This window comes from Xyrauchen texanus, chromosome 23, assembly GCF_025860055.1.
Source record: "Xyrauchen texanus isolate HMW12.3.18 chromosome 23, RBS_HiC_50CHRs, whole genome shotgun sequence".
NCBI lineage: Eukaryota > Metazoa > Chordata > Actinopteri > Cypriniformes > Catostomidae > Xyrauchen > Xyrauchen texanus.
Window position 1 is genome coordinate 12,452,262 of NC_068298.1, and position 16,862 is coordinate 12,469,123.

The following is a 16,862-nucleotide window of genomic DNA, read 5'->3' on the forward strand; positions in this document are numbered from 1 at the left end:
TAGGCCCAGTACAAAATGTTTTCAGCGTGCACCCCTCAAATCAGCTGTCTGAAGGGGAGGTTGATTTCGGACAGCTATTCCATCAACATTTGCTACCCCGACGGCTTTCGCTGTTGCACACTATCTCTGTGTTATAACCGCATCGCCCACTGAACACTTTTAGATGTGCTCTACAATATGGAACTGTCTTTCTGTGGCCTGGTTTGATGAGCCCCCCACCCCCCCCCATTCAGTCCAGGCCCCCCTCAAGCCCAAGCCCTGGACAAAAGGTCCAGAGTTGTATGGATTACTTTTATGCTGCCTTTATGTGCTTTTTGGAGCATCAACATTTTGGCACCCATTCACTTGCATTATATGGACCCACAGAGCTGAGACATTTGACTAAAAATCTAAATTTTTGTTCAGCAGAAAACGTCTAGGTTACGTATGTAACCTCCGTTCCCCGATGGAGGGAACGAGACGTTGTGTCAGAGAAGCGACACTAGGGGTCTCTCTTGAGCGCCGATATTCACCTCTGGACTATGAAAAAAGGCCAATGAGAGTTGGCAACCAGTATTTGCATGTCCCGCCCCCCGGAGATACGGGTATTTAAGCGGCGCAAATACGGGAGTTCATTCAGGATTTTTCTGAGGAGCCGGAAATGGTCCGCCACAACAGTGGCTCGGCTCAGCGACGTGGCAGGGGAGACACAACGTCTCGTTCCCTCCATCGGGGAATGGAGGTTACATACGTAACCTAGACATTCCCCTTCTGTCGCTCTCTCCACGTTGTGTCAGAGAAGCGACACTAGGGGTCCACTTAAAAAAGCGCCACGCGCTGAGCTGTGTACGTGAACTGCTGATACAGGAGCGAGCAGGTATTCTTACGTGCAGGATGACCAACTGTATCAGGCTGCACGTACCCTTCCCCAATGCCCCATTTAAGCCATCAGGATTCCCTATCGTTACCCGGAAGGGGGAACAAGGTGCTGGCTGCCAACCTGGGAACGGGCCAAGCCTGGCCGGGCCTCTTTTCTCTCTATGTTTCTCGCATAGAGCAACTTAGGCCGGGGCCCTTACACGCATTGAGGGAAGGGGGTCTTAGCCCTTATTCAGGGCGGAGAAGACCCTGTGGAGGCCACGCCTACCCGAGAGGGGAGGCAAGTTTAAATGGCAAAACCATCAGAGGCCTGACTTAGGGCCTATGTGGAAAAGTCGGTGCGGTGGTGGATCCAGCCTATAGAGGGGGAACATACAGCACGGCAACCGAGGCAGCCGTGACTGCCTAAGGGAAGCACGGGAGTCTGCTCGCCAGAGGGGACAGAACCGTGGCGTTACACACAGGGGGAGTCCGAAGGAGGCCCTACCTGTGGAGCACCTACACCAGTGCAGGGTAGCTTGCGGTACCCGCAGTGGCTTGAGTTCCTCCGCTGAGCTGCGACCCACGAGGGCTAGGGAGGAATCAACCTGTGTCCCAAACCTGAGATCTCCTGGGAATGAAGGCGCACTGTTTCCCCTGGTTAGGGGGAAGGGCGCTAGGTGCAAGCGATTCATCCGGTCAGATCGTGAGCGTGCCACCGAGTTCTACGGGCTCGGTACCTGAGAGAACACGGGACGATACTGACCCAACTCGGAGATTGAAGAATCTCGCGAAAGTGTTAGGTGTTGCCCAGCCCGCTGCTCTACAAATGTCTGCTAGGGCAGTGCCCCTAGCCAGTGCCCATGAGGACGCAACACTCCTGGTGGAGTGGGCTCGGACCCGCAAAGGGGGGCACGGCCTGGGTGTGATAAGCCAGGGAAATGGCGTCGACAACCCAGTGGGCGAGTCTCTGCTTGGAGACAGCATTCCCTTTCTGCTGTCCCCCAAAGCAGACGAAGAGCTGCTCAGAGCGTCTAGTGCTCTGTGTGCGGTCCAGGTAGATATGTAAGGCACGTACTGGACACAGCAGTGAAAGGGCTGGATCTGCCTCCTCCCGGGGCAGCGCTTGCAGGTTCACTACCTGATCCCTGAAGGGTGTGGTAGGAACCTTGGGCACATAGCCCGGTCGCGGTCTTAGGATCACAAAAGTGTCTGCCGGACCGAACTCCAGGCAAGCGTCGCTAACAGAGAACGCATGCAGGTCCCCGACCCTCTTAATGGAAGCGAGCGTGATCAGCAGGGCGGTCTTGAGAGAGAGGGCCCTGAGTCCAACTGAGTCAAGTGGCTCGAAGGGGGGTTTCTGGAGTCCCGTAAGGACGACCGAGAGATCCCAGGAGGGGAACAGGTTAGGCCGGGAGGGAGCTATCCTCCGGGCACCTTTTAGGAACCTGACGATTAAGTCATGCTTAGCAAGAGACTTTCCGTCTACCGTGTCATGGTGGGCCGCGATAGCGGCGACATACACCTTGAGGGTGGAGGGGGACAGCCTCCTCTCCAGCCTCTCCTGAAGAAACACGAGCACTGACCTAACTGTGCACTTCTGCGGTCCGCGAACAGATGCCACTTTAGGGCGTAAAGATGCGTGGTAGAGGGGGCTCTGGCTTGGCTGATTGTATCTACGACGGTAGATGGTAGACCGGCTAGATCTTCCGCATCCCGTCCAGGGGCCAGACGTGGGGGTTCCAGAGGTCTGGGTGCGGGTGCCAGAGCGTGCCCCGTCCCTGAGAAAGAAGGTCCTTCCTCAGGGGAATTCGCCAGGGAGGGGCTGTCGTGAGGAGTGTGAGGTCCGAAAACCAAGTCCGGGTAGGCCTAGTAGGGGGCTACCAGAGTGACTTGCTCCTCGTCCTCCCTGACCTTGCATAGCACCTGTGCAAGAAGGCTCACTGGGGGAAATGCGTACTTGCGCAGCCCCGTGGGCCAGCTGTGTGCCAGCGCATCTGCCCCAAGGGGAGCCTCTGTCCAGGCATACCAGAGCGGGCAGTGGGAGGTTTCTTGGGAGGCAAACAGGTCTACCTGAGCCTTGCCGAACTGGTCCCAAATCAGCTGGACCGACTGGGGGTGGAGCCTCCACTCCCTGCCAGGCAAGCTTTGTCTTGACAGCACGTCCACTATCACATTGAGGTTGCCGGGGATGTGAGTGGCGCGCAGTGACTCCAGTCGCTGCTGACTCCAAAGGAGGAGACGACGGGCGAGCTGTGACATGTCGGGGAGCGTACTCCGCCTTGGCGGTTTATGTAGGCTACGACCGTGGTGCTGTCTGTCTTGACTAGGACGTGTTTGTTCCGAGTTAATGGGAGAAACTTCTGCAGGGCCAGACAAACAGCCAGCAGCTCTAGGCAGTTGATGTGCCAGCGCAGCGGGCCTTGGTTCCACCGGCCTGCGGCTGCGCGCCCGTTGCACACGGCGCCCCAACCCAATTTGGAAGCGTCGGTTGTGACCAGAACGTGTCGGGACACCTGCTGCAAGGGTACACCTGCCCGTAGAAAGCAGAGGTCTGTCCAGGGTTTGAAGGTTTAGTGGCAGGCAGAAGTAACTTTTACGTTGTGCGTGCCGCGGCGCCATGCTCGTCTCGGGACTCAAGTCCGGAGCCAGTGCTGAAGTGATCTCATATGCATCAACCCCAGCGGCGCCGCCGCCGCAGAGGATGCCATATGCCCCAGGAGCTGTAAACGTTTTAGCGGAACCACGGCGCCTGGCTTGAAGGAAGCGAGGCATTTCAGCACTGACTGAGCACGCTCATTGGAGAGATGTGCTGTCATTGAGACTGAGTCTAACTCCAGACCGAGAAAAGAGATGCTCTGGACCGGGGAGAGCTTGCTCTTTTCCCGGTTGACCTGAAGCCCCAAACGGCTGAGGTGCCTGAGCACCTGGTCTCTGTGTGCGCATAGTAACTCCCGAGAGTGAGCCAGTATGAGCCAGTCGTCGAGGTAATTGAGTATTCATATGCCGGCTACTCGGAGCGGGGCAAGAGCTGCCTCTGTGACTTTCGTGAAGACGCGAGGGGACAGAGACAGGCCGAAGGGGAGGACTATGTACTGATACGCCTGGCCGTCGAACGTGAACCGTAGGAAGGGTCGATGTCGAGGGCAAATTGAGACGTGGAAGTACGCGTCCTTCAGGTCTACCGCTGTGAACCAATCTAGATGCCGGATGCCAGATAGAATTTGTTTCTGGGTGAGCATTTTGAACGGGAGTTTGGACAAGGTCCGATTGAAAACTCGCAGGTCCAAGATCGGTCGTAAGCCGCCGCCTTTCTTGGGTACAACAAAGTAAGGGCTGTAGACACCCTTCTTCGTTTCGGTTGGAGGGACAGGCTCTATCGCGTCCTTTAATAGAAGGGAGGCGATTTCTTCGGGCAGGGAATGGGCATGTTGGCCGTGTACTGCGGAAAACTGTACGCCCACGAAGGGGGGCGGAGACCTGGCAAACTGAATTGCGTAACCGAGTCGAATGGTCCGGTGCAGCCAGCGTGACGGGTTGGGCAGTGAAAGCCATGCCTCTAAGCTCCGTGCTAGGGGCACCAAGGGGACGAGTTTTTTGGACGTACCCGGCGGGGCTTCGCAGCGGTGCGGAACAGGTAACGCGGTGTCGGCAGGCAACGTGGCGTCCCGAGGCTCCGGTGCTGAGAATAAACTCAAAGCACTTACCTTGCTCCGCGCACCCGGCAGGGGGCGGGTTCGTGACTGAGGAGGAGGTCTGATGCTGGCGTCCTCTGGACTCGTCTGAACCAGCCGGCCGGGGAACAGTCGTGAGGCTGAAGGCAGGGACACCGCGTCCATGGAGCCGGGACTGTTGAAGCTTGAAAGCAGAGTGCCGTGAGAATGGCATTTGCAGGCCAGGTGACCCCAGAGACAACAAGGAAATAGCTCTATAGAGTGTAACGAATTTAACAAAAAATTCTCCTCCCGGCCCTCCACCGGGGAACGGAGTGGTCTTACCAACTCCGGAGCTAACGTCTCGGTCTCTGGGTCTGTCATCTCAGGAGCGTCTGGGAGCCTTCTGGGTCCTCAAGGGGTTCCGTGAGACGATGGGCATCCAACTTCTGCGGGGGGCGCAACGCTGGGGCTGAGAGCTGGGCCCACTCACTTGTTAGTTGAGGCGGAGCACCACTTTCTTTCTTTCTTGAAAGCCGCAGGAGGACGCCCTCGGTGAGCAGACAAGGCATGGCCCCTGGCGGCAGGTTTGCGGCAGGGCAGGATGCTTTTTTTGCTTGAAAATAGCCTTCGTCTGTTTCTTCACCACTGAGGACTGCTGGGCGAAGTCGTCAAGTGGTGTTGCCGAATGGACGGAGCTGGGAGACGGGGGCATTTGAGAAAGCGTGCTTTGTCTGCCTCCCGTACTGCCTGCCCATCGTTGCGTTTCTGGACCACGGAGTGGCCATCGCCTGTTCGAGTGCAGTTCCTGCAGCACGTCAGGAACAGGACTACCCAAGTGCAGATTTTGAAGTGCCCTGGCCCGGTGGACTTGCAGGAGGGGGCCATGGCGTGCAGGGGAGCGGTCTGGGACCGTTCTACCACCGAAGGTAGCGAGGCGGAGGAGCGAGGAAGCTGGGCTTGCTCAGCTCGTCATGCACGTCCGGGAAGGAATCCGGGGCGCGCTGTGAGCAGCGTATATGCCCGCGAGAACCAATTAAGCCCGGGAAGCATAGCGGACCTTCTTAGCGTCAGGCTCAGACTGGGCGGAGACCGAAGGTGGCGGCCCAGGCGAAGTTATCCGCATCCAACGCCGCTGTTACGCTCTCCGATGCAGCGGTGATGTCATCATCCAATGCTGGGGAGCTCGAGGGACCGGACGGTAGGCCGTTAAGCAGACCGCACTAATCCCGAGCTCGAGGGAAGCAGGCAAGCGTGCCGGGGAGGCGGGAGGTTTTCGGGGATTTACCCGCGAAAGCGTCCCGTTATTCTCCCCAGATTGTTCTCCATCGCCCGCGGCGCCTGCCTCAATCCCGTAGGAAGGAGGCTAGGTGCGGGGGGCGACTGAGATGGCGTCTCTCACTACAAGAGAAAGCAGAGATCGCAACGCTGCCACGGCTATGTTCTCACACTGAAAACATAACCCATTGGAGAGAATGCTCATCCCGAGCTCGGACAGAAACAAGCAAGCGTGCCGGGGAGGCGGGGGGTTTCGAGGGGGTTCACCCGGCGAAACGGAGCCCGTCATTGTCCCCAGATCATTTTCATCGCCTGCCTCAATCCCGTGGGAAGGAGGCGAGGCATGGGGGGCGGCTGAAGCGGCTTTCTCTCACTACAAGAGAAAGCCTATGACCGCAATGCTGTCATGGCTATGTTTTCGCACTGAAAACATAGACCATTCATAAAAACGCTGCCTGCGTGTGATCGCAACCCAGGAATGCAAGGCAGTTTTTATGACCGTCAGAGGTGGGGAGACATCAACCACATCCAGAAACTACACAGGGGCAGAAAAATCGTCTTTAAAAAGACGCGTCCTGAGAAGGACGTTCAACGCCGCTGTGTTTTGCTCTTTAGAGCGAAATTACTCTTAGAATAACTCTTTCAAGTTGTCTGCGCTGTCGAAGCGCCCAGGGGCAAGAATGCACAGCCATGCACGAAGGAGAAAGCCGCTGTTATGCACCGTCAGATCCAACAGCATGCAGAGCGTCAGAGGATTAACCAGAAACTTGGTGTGTAACTCGCAGCAGAGTTCATGCACGACCATCGGCTCCGAAGAAATTTTCTGAATGAACTCCCGTATTTGCGCCGCTTAAATACCCGTACGTCCGGGGGCGGGACATGCCAACTGGTTGCCAACTCTCATTGGCCTTTTTTCATAGTCCAGAGGTGAATATCGGCGCTCAAGAGAGACCCCTAGTGTCGCTTCTCTGACACAACGTGGAGAGAGCAACAGAAGGGGAAAGAAAGTCATACATATCTGGGATGGCATGAGGGTGAGTAAATAATTAAAGCTTTTTCATTTTTGGGTGAACTATCACTTTAAAGGTGCAATAGTCAAAACAAAATATATTTTTCTGGTGCTTATCTATTCTTTTTCTTCTTGTGTTGATTTTAATTGTGGTTTACCATCTACAGTTTGGTGATTGTTCCTTTTGATATTGTTATGTAAACAGTGTTGTCCTTCTTATCCTTTTTGTCCAAAAGTCTGAGACCATAAGTAAAAAAGCGTGTACTTTGCAATATTCAAATTTAATTGGGTACATCATTTTTTATTTATGATAAAAACTATTTTATTGCAAATTATATCAACAACATAATTTCAGTTGAATTGAAACATTTACATACATTTCCGAATTTCTTAGTATTTGGTATGTAGCTGGCATGGCATGGACTTTTGTGCCAAACCTGATGATTCATGTTATTCTAGCACAATTTGAGAATGTTCCAAAGTGCATCTTGTGTGCTTTAATGAAGCAAGGACATATTGTACAAATGAGTTAACATGGTCAATGACACAAATTTGCTAATATTTGATCAGTCACCTAGAAATAGCACACACTTGTTTTTTAAAAAGAATCTTAAATATTTATTTTATAGCCTTTCTTTCTTCTAATGGTTTTAAATCCTAAAACATTTGTTTTATTTACAAGTTTAAATCCAAGTTTTCCAACTTTGTGGTCTTTGAATTTTTGGACCCATGTGGAACCCCTCTGTATTACTGAGAGAACACCATGACTTGAAAGTGCTGGAAAGGACAAAGCAGGTTAGTGTGTTATAAAAAGGCCAAATAAAAGGATTTACTGCCAACACTAAAGACGCTGTCATATGAAGATTATAGCAAGAGATTCATTAGGATTCTCATAAAGTACAAAGTCCCATCTTTGGAAGTCCCTCGAGTAGGCTGTGCAGCTATTTCTGTGGATTCCAGCTAATGTGCATATGCATTCTCAAGTTGATTGACAGGTGATGTCTCTATCTAAAAGGTGACTGGCTCATTTACCTGTAAGGCGGGACTTTACATCCGTTGTACATTCAAATTTCTCCCATTCATGTTAATAGCATGGCCCGTCTCTGCTAAATATCCCGGTAAAGCAGAAACAAAGAGGGTTTGATAATAAGTAGTTGTTATATAGTTATTATACTGGTTGATTTATTATTGTAGATGTACCCTTACAATACACAAACACAAAAGTTATCACACTTAAAAAAAAAAAAAAGATTCTGGGCATTTGTTAAAGGATATTTACATTTCTGGTGGAGCTGCCATGATTATTAGAATAGATTATCCTTTACTTCTGGTGTTGCCTACTCTGGTGAAGACTTGCTCTTGCATCATAGCCTGCAGACTGAAGGGTGCTCTTGTAGTGCAAGCTTTGTGCCTGCATTGCAGAAGCTGTCGGAACACATATTGATTTGTAGCTGTTAAGACAACAGTGATACCTTGCAAAGACCACTCACTTCTGCGTTCAAGAAGGAGTATTTGTTATTTGATGCTTTGCCGCTTTTAAAATCTTTGTTGCTGTACATTCATACTGTTATTGTAAACAATATTGCATTAAACACCCTTAAATTATTAATCTTTAGGCTTGGTAAATAAGTATGTCTGTAATAAAAATAAGGATAATTAAAACCCTACAATAAGGTTCCATTTGTTAACATTATTTAACATTAGGTAACATGAACTAACAATAAACAATAGTTTTACAGCATTAAGTAATTCATGTTAATTTCAACAAATGCTAATAATTTTTAAATCAAAAGTTGTAAATGATAACATTAGTTAATACACTATGAACTAACATGAATTAACAATGTAAACTCGCATTAACAAAGATTAATAAATGCTGTAAAAATATGTTGCTCATTTTAGTTCATAATATGCATTAAATAATGTTAACAAATGGCACCTTATTGCAAAGTGTTACCAATATTTTATTTAATCGTGCCATATTAACTGAGAGGTGACATGTTTGTTATTGAGTGATGCCATAAAACATATTGATTGCAGAAGAAACAATCACATTATTATTATAACCATGATCTTACATTATTCTTTATTGTAGTTTTTGTTTCTTTTAGATAATCAATTATTCAGTTTTAATTGTGCAATGATAAAATAAAATTTTATAACAGTCTGTAGACCATAGCTTAAAGCAATATTCCGGGTTAAATACTGTACAAGTTAAGCCCAATCAACAGCATTTCTGGTAAAAAAAGTGATAAAAAAAAAAATAAATAAAAAAAATACTTTTTCCCCCTCTTTTTTTTATAAAAAGCATAAAACGTGTTTACAATGAGGCACTTAAAATAGAAGTTCATTTTTGAAATTTTAAAGGCAGAACATTTTATAAAAGCACTTACATTAATTATTTAGTTAAAACTCTTGTATTATTTCAGCTGTAAATTATTATTTTTTTGGTCGTTTTAGGGTTTATGGTGGTACATCGTCATGGAAACAAACTTTTCACATTCAAAGTTAAGTGGTTTTATCACACTAAAGTCATGATAATGCACTTATGTATTCCATCTTAAAGCTATACTTTTGAAACAATGAGTATTTTAATGATTAATGATTGGCCCCAAAATTGTAAGAGCCATGTTTTAGTATATTTTTTCCATTGACCCCAAAGAACGAAGTAAAAATTACAGCTTCAGGCCCATTTGGGTAAAAATGACAACAAAGGTCAATTCCATTATACACTGATGAGCAAAACATTATGGGCACTCACAGGTGAGGCAAATAACGTTGATCATCTCCTAACAAGGCCACATGTCAAAGTCTGGGTAGATTAGATTGCAAGCCAACAATCAGTTCTCGTAGTCAACATGTTGAATGAAGGAGAAGTGGGCTGGAGTAAAGACCTGAGTGACTTTGACAAGGTCCAAATTGTTGTGGCCAGACGACTGGGTCAGAGCATCTCTGAAAAGGCAAGGTATGCTGCGTATGGGGCTGCCATGGGGTCAGAGTGCCCATGATGACCCCTGTCCACTGTAGGATATTTGGGGTGCTGAATTTAGAAGGGAACCGTTAAAGTGCCCTCATTCAAATGGAATTTAGGGTCTCGAAATATGTGAGCTGTGATCTCAATTAAACTCTCCTTATTCTACATTATTATGTAATGAAATATATAATGGAATTAGTTGCGTTCGGCAACCATTATAAATTAGATAAATGAAAAATAACTAGATTATTTGTCTGAATAAAATTCTCAACCATTAAAATCATAATACAACATCTCATTGTATCTGCTCACAATTTCTAATGTAAGGAATTAGCTTTAATAAGGGAATAATGATTAATCACTTATTTGAGTAATATTATCATGGCTCATTGAAAATAATATCACACATATTTAGGTACAGGTTTGAAGCAAAATCTTTTAGAAACAGGAATGAGATTATTTATCAAAATATACCACAGTCATTCATCTTTGAATACAGACAAACTTTATTACTATTCTAAACATAAATCTAATCTAACACATATATACATGAGACAAGTTGGTGAGTAGTGGCAGAACATGAAATAAATGATCAATACAGTGAAAATTAACTCTATGGAGTCTGTTGACAATGCCTTAAGAACCATTTATCCTTATATGAGTCTACATCGGTTTTGCTTGGTTCTTGGCTCTTGGTCGAAAGTTCATTTTGTCTATGATTTGGACCTCTATAAGATCAGATTGTTTTTGTCTGGATGAATGATGAGGTTGACTTTGAAGTGAGGCCTTCTCATGGAGGATTCGCGACTCCCTTTGGGTGTGTGAACCATAGAGAGTGAGAGGCTTCCTCGGGACTTCGAGTCCTGAGCTTCCTTGGACCTCACATGTCATGGATCTGGTTACGACGAGATCCAGAAAAGACCACTAGGGAAGAGTCAGAGCAGAGAGTGCAGAAGGGAGAGTTGCCACAGTTCAAAGCAATTTTCAGAATTACCTAGCAAGACTTGGTATTTTGTAAATCGTGGATTTAAGTGCATTCTGTACATTTTAGATGGTTAAATTGGTCTGCCAAGTGTTTAGTCTAATCCATGGTGGCTCCACATTGCAATTTACATGACTTGAAAGATCTGCTGCTAATGTCTTGGTGCCAGATACCACAAGACACCTTAAGGGGTCTTGTGGGGTCCATGCACCTGCGGGTCGGCACTGTTTTGGCAGCACGCGGAGGACAAACAGCATATTAGGCAGGTGGTTATAAGGTTTTGGCTCATCAGTGTAAAGTCTGCACACAATATATTACTTTAACTTTAGCACTAGCATTTTATATATAAAAATCTGCTTTGTTGCAGGTAGCTGAGACTCTCGACACTAAAACATTTCACAAAAGAAAAAAAAAGAAAAATAATAAAAATAACTGTTGGCAAAGTTTGGCATCTGGCTTCATTCCACTTGCAGAAAATGTATGAAAACACCAGTTACAGTGAATCTGAGTCATTCCTGTACTATTAATCTTAGCCCAAGCTCTGTTTACACAGCTCTGTCTTTAGAGCACTGCACGCCATGTTAAGAATGCTGCTCGTTTCTTCTGGATTCTTTAGGAAACAGTTGCATCTCGTTCTGCTTGAAGCAGCAGGAGTAACTCCAGAAAATTCCCCATCTTTACTGCTCTGTCATTACCCATGCTGAAGCTCTGTCTCTAAGGCAGACATAACATTGCTGAGTGTAGGCCTGTATGCAGGAAGATCATCCAAGTGTCTGTTAAAACCTGGAGAGGGTAATACATCTAGATAAGCTCTCATAAGCCTGAGACCCTGATTTTGAGCCTACTCAATCTGCCAAGTGTTTAGGTTGTGAGAGAACAGTTGTGAATGATCCATACAGGGCTTTAGCTAGAAATTGTCTTAGGGGAGACTGGGGCTAGTTGTCAAACAAGAAAGTTGTCACAAGGGCTATATCTCAGGTACTATAAGGGTTTTAGTCTATAGTACAATTACGCAAATGCTTCTTGTCTATAGAAGTGGTTTTGTATGTTGGTTTCAAACACTTAGTCTAATTTGTTTTAATTGGAATATTTTTTTCTCAATTCTGTACTCCAAACTAAAGTTCCAGTATCATAATTTCAAGGCTCTTGAGTAAACAAGTGAACAAAATCAAAACCACACTAGCATGCATTAAGTCAAGGGTCAACTATATGAATGAATGAACAGAGATAACATCTAAACTTTAATAATTGTATAGACTTATTTGTATTCAAATGAGGTTAGTGGATTGAGCAAAAAATGTAGGTACTCTGCTTATTTTCCTTTCATTGAGATTAATTAAATTGCTCTGAAGAATATTGAGTCTATTGCTATTCCATGTTAAATGTTCTTCTGAGACAACAGATAATCATGATAGCTTATTCACCTAGTTGGGAAAAAAGAACATTTGATGGATCATTATTAGCAATCTCAATTTCACTGTCATTGGTGAGCACTACATAATAAAGAAAAAATAATATTTCATATTTTGATATAAACTGAGATTAGCTTTTGTTTCAGAGACAACTAGTAACTCAATGGCCGTGTAACACATATTCTGAAAACAAATATTATCAGAGGGGTTTACCCTATTGTGTCTGTGACAGCTCATATTATAGTGTCAGAACTGTGCTGCCTTTTCCACTTTGTCTTGCACTAAATTGTCTTTATAAAAGAGGGAGCTGGGACTGCTTGAAGTGCAGTCATTTAACAATGCCCTCTCATTAGTTGTTAGACAACATATTTCAATTTCATAACAAAATCGAATCAAATTGAATTGTGTATATCTTTTTTTTATTAATTAAATTAAAGCTACACAACGTAACTGTTGGCCCTCCAGTTTTTAATGCATAAAACTGCAGGTTACTTGCGGAGGAACACTTTACGTCCGTTGTGATTTAGTACTGCTCTTCTGGTGGATTAATCTCATGGATTGAAGTCTCTGAGATATTTACCTGCAGAGCAGAGTCATGATGAGCTATTGTCATGTTGATGTTATTATGATGTTATGCTTAAACATTTATAACCGAAATATTATTTTGAGGATCACATGTAAACCATTGCTTTAGAATTCTGCTCACAATCTATCACATTGTTGTTTCAGTGAGACACGGCAACCTCCACCCCCCCACCACCACCAGTTGAGTCCCGTCCTGCACGGGGGAAGGTTCCTTGCCCCTGCCTCCTATCTCCGTCATGATCTAATGGTTCCAACTACAACTTCGGACCACCAGATGGGCTTAAGCCAAATAGAGACATTACATTCCTGTTTCATATTCCTCAAATAAATGTAAACTAAAACTTTACTCAAGTCTGCGAGTCTTCCAGATAGAAGAAACGTTACAACAGAGAGTTGGTTACACACTAATCAAATGAATATACATTACATTACTAAAGCATAAACTTGAGATGAGTATTCATGAGGAGCTGTTTAAAAATGGCAATGGTCTGTACACTGATTTATTGCTCCAAAAATACTTTATTGGCTTACACTTGCTTGCAATGTTTAGACCATTAGGTTTTCATCAGGCAAATAAATAAGTAAATAAATGATAATAACAATAATATTTCAAATTGTGTATTTCTGTGACTGAGGTAAAAAGAAAACAGCAGCACACACATACTTAGAGACACACACTGAGAATCTCGAAACTGCTGGAATGTTATAAAATACTCAGAAGTCATGAATATTAGTAAACATGTAACAGAAACTTCACAGGAAAAAAACAGCACTCGCTTTCTGCTTCCACAGCCAGACCTTCTATCTGAGCTTACGGACATGACGTATACATGCAAGGACGAATGACGTATGCCTGTAAATTTGCACCAAATCCGTCCCGTCATCTCTAAATAAAAATATCTATGGTAGACTTACCGTAGTGAGCATTGATGGATTAAGAAATGAGAAGCCCATGGGCCAGTAGATCATGGAGGCCGTCCATGATGTGTCACATGACTATGTTCAGGACGGTTTCCAGATTTGGTTGGATTTTTCAAAATTGACATTAGAAAAGTTTGCAGCAATGTCTTACACAGCCAGATATATGTAGTTTTTAATTATGAACTGATCCAAAATCATGCGTTATTAATAGGGATTTGCATGGTATTCAAATACCAAAATCACTATTCGGTTATTCTGTTCGTGTTTAGAGGTCTTCAACCTGATCTGAGTCCGACGGTACTCAACAAACCTACAGGTTTTGGGCCAGGTTCGGGTCAGTTTTTCAAGTAGGCTATAGGGCGAGTTACGGGCTGTTCACAAGTGCGTCGAGGCCATGTAAACACGCACTGGATGGATGTCTTTGATCGTTGTGCCACAACTCACTGTTAAGTTTAAAAGAACTTTAATATTTATAAACGCATCTCAAGACACCTGCGTTCTGTTTTACAATTTGTTGTGCAGAACCGTCGCTTAAAAATATTTTCAGCATTTATTAACACATCTGTTTCACCATTTGTTGCACTGCATCAAGATTTTTCAGTGCTGGTGTCCCAAATCGACATTCAGATGAAGTTTAGGTTGCAAAGAGGACTTAATGTGACCGTTACACATAATTTCAGATTGTTTTTCACCTGGCAAAGTTTCAGCACTTGATAAACGTTGAGCCAATGTTTTCCCCCCTTTTGCTCTGATGTGCAGACGATATTTACACAAGTTAAATTCAGAATCATTTAAAAATCAAATCATCCTGAAGAAGTCCTATAATCCGTAGCATTTGCTGCCTCATGGAAAGTGAACCAGCTTGGGCAGAATTACACATTTTTCATTTATTAAGAATAGGCCTACTGTGTTGCAGGCAGTGATGAGATTATTTTTGTTCGACTTTAATGTGATTATATCATTTGAAGATCTATGTATTGTGCTATTTAGGCTCATAGTTCATTGTGCACTTTATTCCCTGCTATCTGAGATTGAGTATGTCGCATCCATGGCAATAAACGCTCTTTATTCCCGAGTCCCTACAAATAACACAATAATCATTCGCAAACTCTCGCGGTTAACCAAATATTACAAAAGGTTAATGTGCACATATTTAGGGTATCAAGGCATCTTTCGCTTAATCAGTGCACATTAAATGTGTGCAGGACTTAAATATTTTAAAGTCCTCTACACTGTTGCACTAATTCTGTCGCTTATATGAATTTAAACCATCAACTTTGTACACAGCCAGGGTAAACTTCACCTTATCTTTGTGTTTGGAAGTGCTTTGTAAATCAGACGCTGTTCTCTGTAGTCCTTCAAATAAACGTGCTGTATAAGTGAGACGCAGATTCCCAGAACACGCTTTCAATGCCTGTGTCGCACTGCTGTCGTCCAGCACACATTCGGCTGAACAAATGGTATTTTCACATAAGGCTGACATTTTCATGGATTTATAATAGGTATCTCAAAAAAGTATATAATTGATTTAGAGCTCAGGGCCCTTTGGGTTTAGAGGCCCCTGGTCAAATGCCCAATCGGCCCAGTGGTTAATCTGTCTCTGGTAGTGAAAAGGGGTAAGGCAAATACATGGTTTGGAAGATGGGTTGTTGATGTACTGTACTTGCTCATTAATTACATTAAAAATATAAAAAAAAAAAAAAAAAAAAAAAAAAAAATATTACATAATGTAGCTTTAATAAAACTTTAAATATTTCATTTTTATTTTTATTTTTTTAATATGTTAAATATTACTTCATTAATTTTGATGGACTTTCAAATGCGTAAATATGAAATGTTTTTTTTAAAAATGTAATTCTTTATGAGCTCAGCATCTGAATGTATCTACTGTGCTTTGGCCTTGATAATTTGGGCTAGGTTTTTTATGAAACATTGTACAGGATTGTGTAACTTAACTAGACATATGTATAAAATAGATCCACAATTCCTTGCATCTCTATTATGTAATATGTGCCCAACCTGACACTTTACTCCAGCCTCAAAATTCTGTATGAATCATTGTGTTGAGGAGATTAGGGTCCTTATTTGCACCAGGTGTTGCGTGGAACATCTTGCTCTATTTTTCAATATAAGTCAAATGTTCTACACAATGGTATTGCACATTAATATTCTGAGGATGTGGCTGAAAACAAGGCACTCTTAATTACACTGTAGTGAACAGTCAAGGGTAATTAACCATAGGTGAGAAACATTTGTGCCAATTATACATGAGATTTTAAATGAATAGTTTTCCCACAAATGAAAATACTATTTGGTCTCGTGACCAAATGTCCTTATGAGAAGCACTGAGGTCTGATGTCATTGAACAAACCTCGATATCGGATTGTGCTGTATTAATGATTACAATTTTATTGTTAATAGCACAGGGATCAAATTGCTTGGACTTGGAATATAGTACATGAATCATATCGATATTACTGTGATTTTATGGTGTTTTGTCCTTATTCATTTCACCTTTTATGGTCCAGAAAGGAAATAAAATCACATGGATTTGGAGCGTCATTTTGGTGAGTAAATAATGACAGCATTTTCATTTTTGGGTGAATTATTTCTTTAAAAGATGTGCATTACACAATAAGCGGGGAGGTGGCTGATATTTTCTGAAACACCGAAAATGGGTTCTCTTAACATTCTTATCAAATCACAGTGGCAAAAGGTTGAAAAGGATGAATAGACCCCACTGAGCAACAACAAAACCTACAATTTGCCTTTATTAGAATGAATAATTAATCCAATACAGATATTAATCTCATACTTGCACTACTAAGAATTCATAACATAAGAGTTCATTTATAATTCATCCTAAGTAACCAGCAATGGGTGATTCCTTCCTGCAGGGAGATAATTGTCTTGGCATTTCCAGGAGAGAGGAACAACAAATTTCAGAATTAGCATCTAAATCAGGATTAGGTGTTACTGCTTTTTTTATTTTTTTTACTCGCTCCACAGGGAAACAGTCATGCCTTTAAAGGAGTTATGCAGCTAGATTGTTGTGTACAAAAAAAAATGTCAAAGTGCCATGTAAACATAATAATATGAGTAATTAAATGTAAATGGATCTTTAAAGCTTTTTAAGAGGAAAATGAGTTGCAAAATAATGCCACTCAACCTATCTGTCAAGCACTGCAATTCTTATTTATTAGCAACAGGG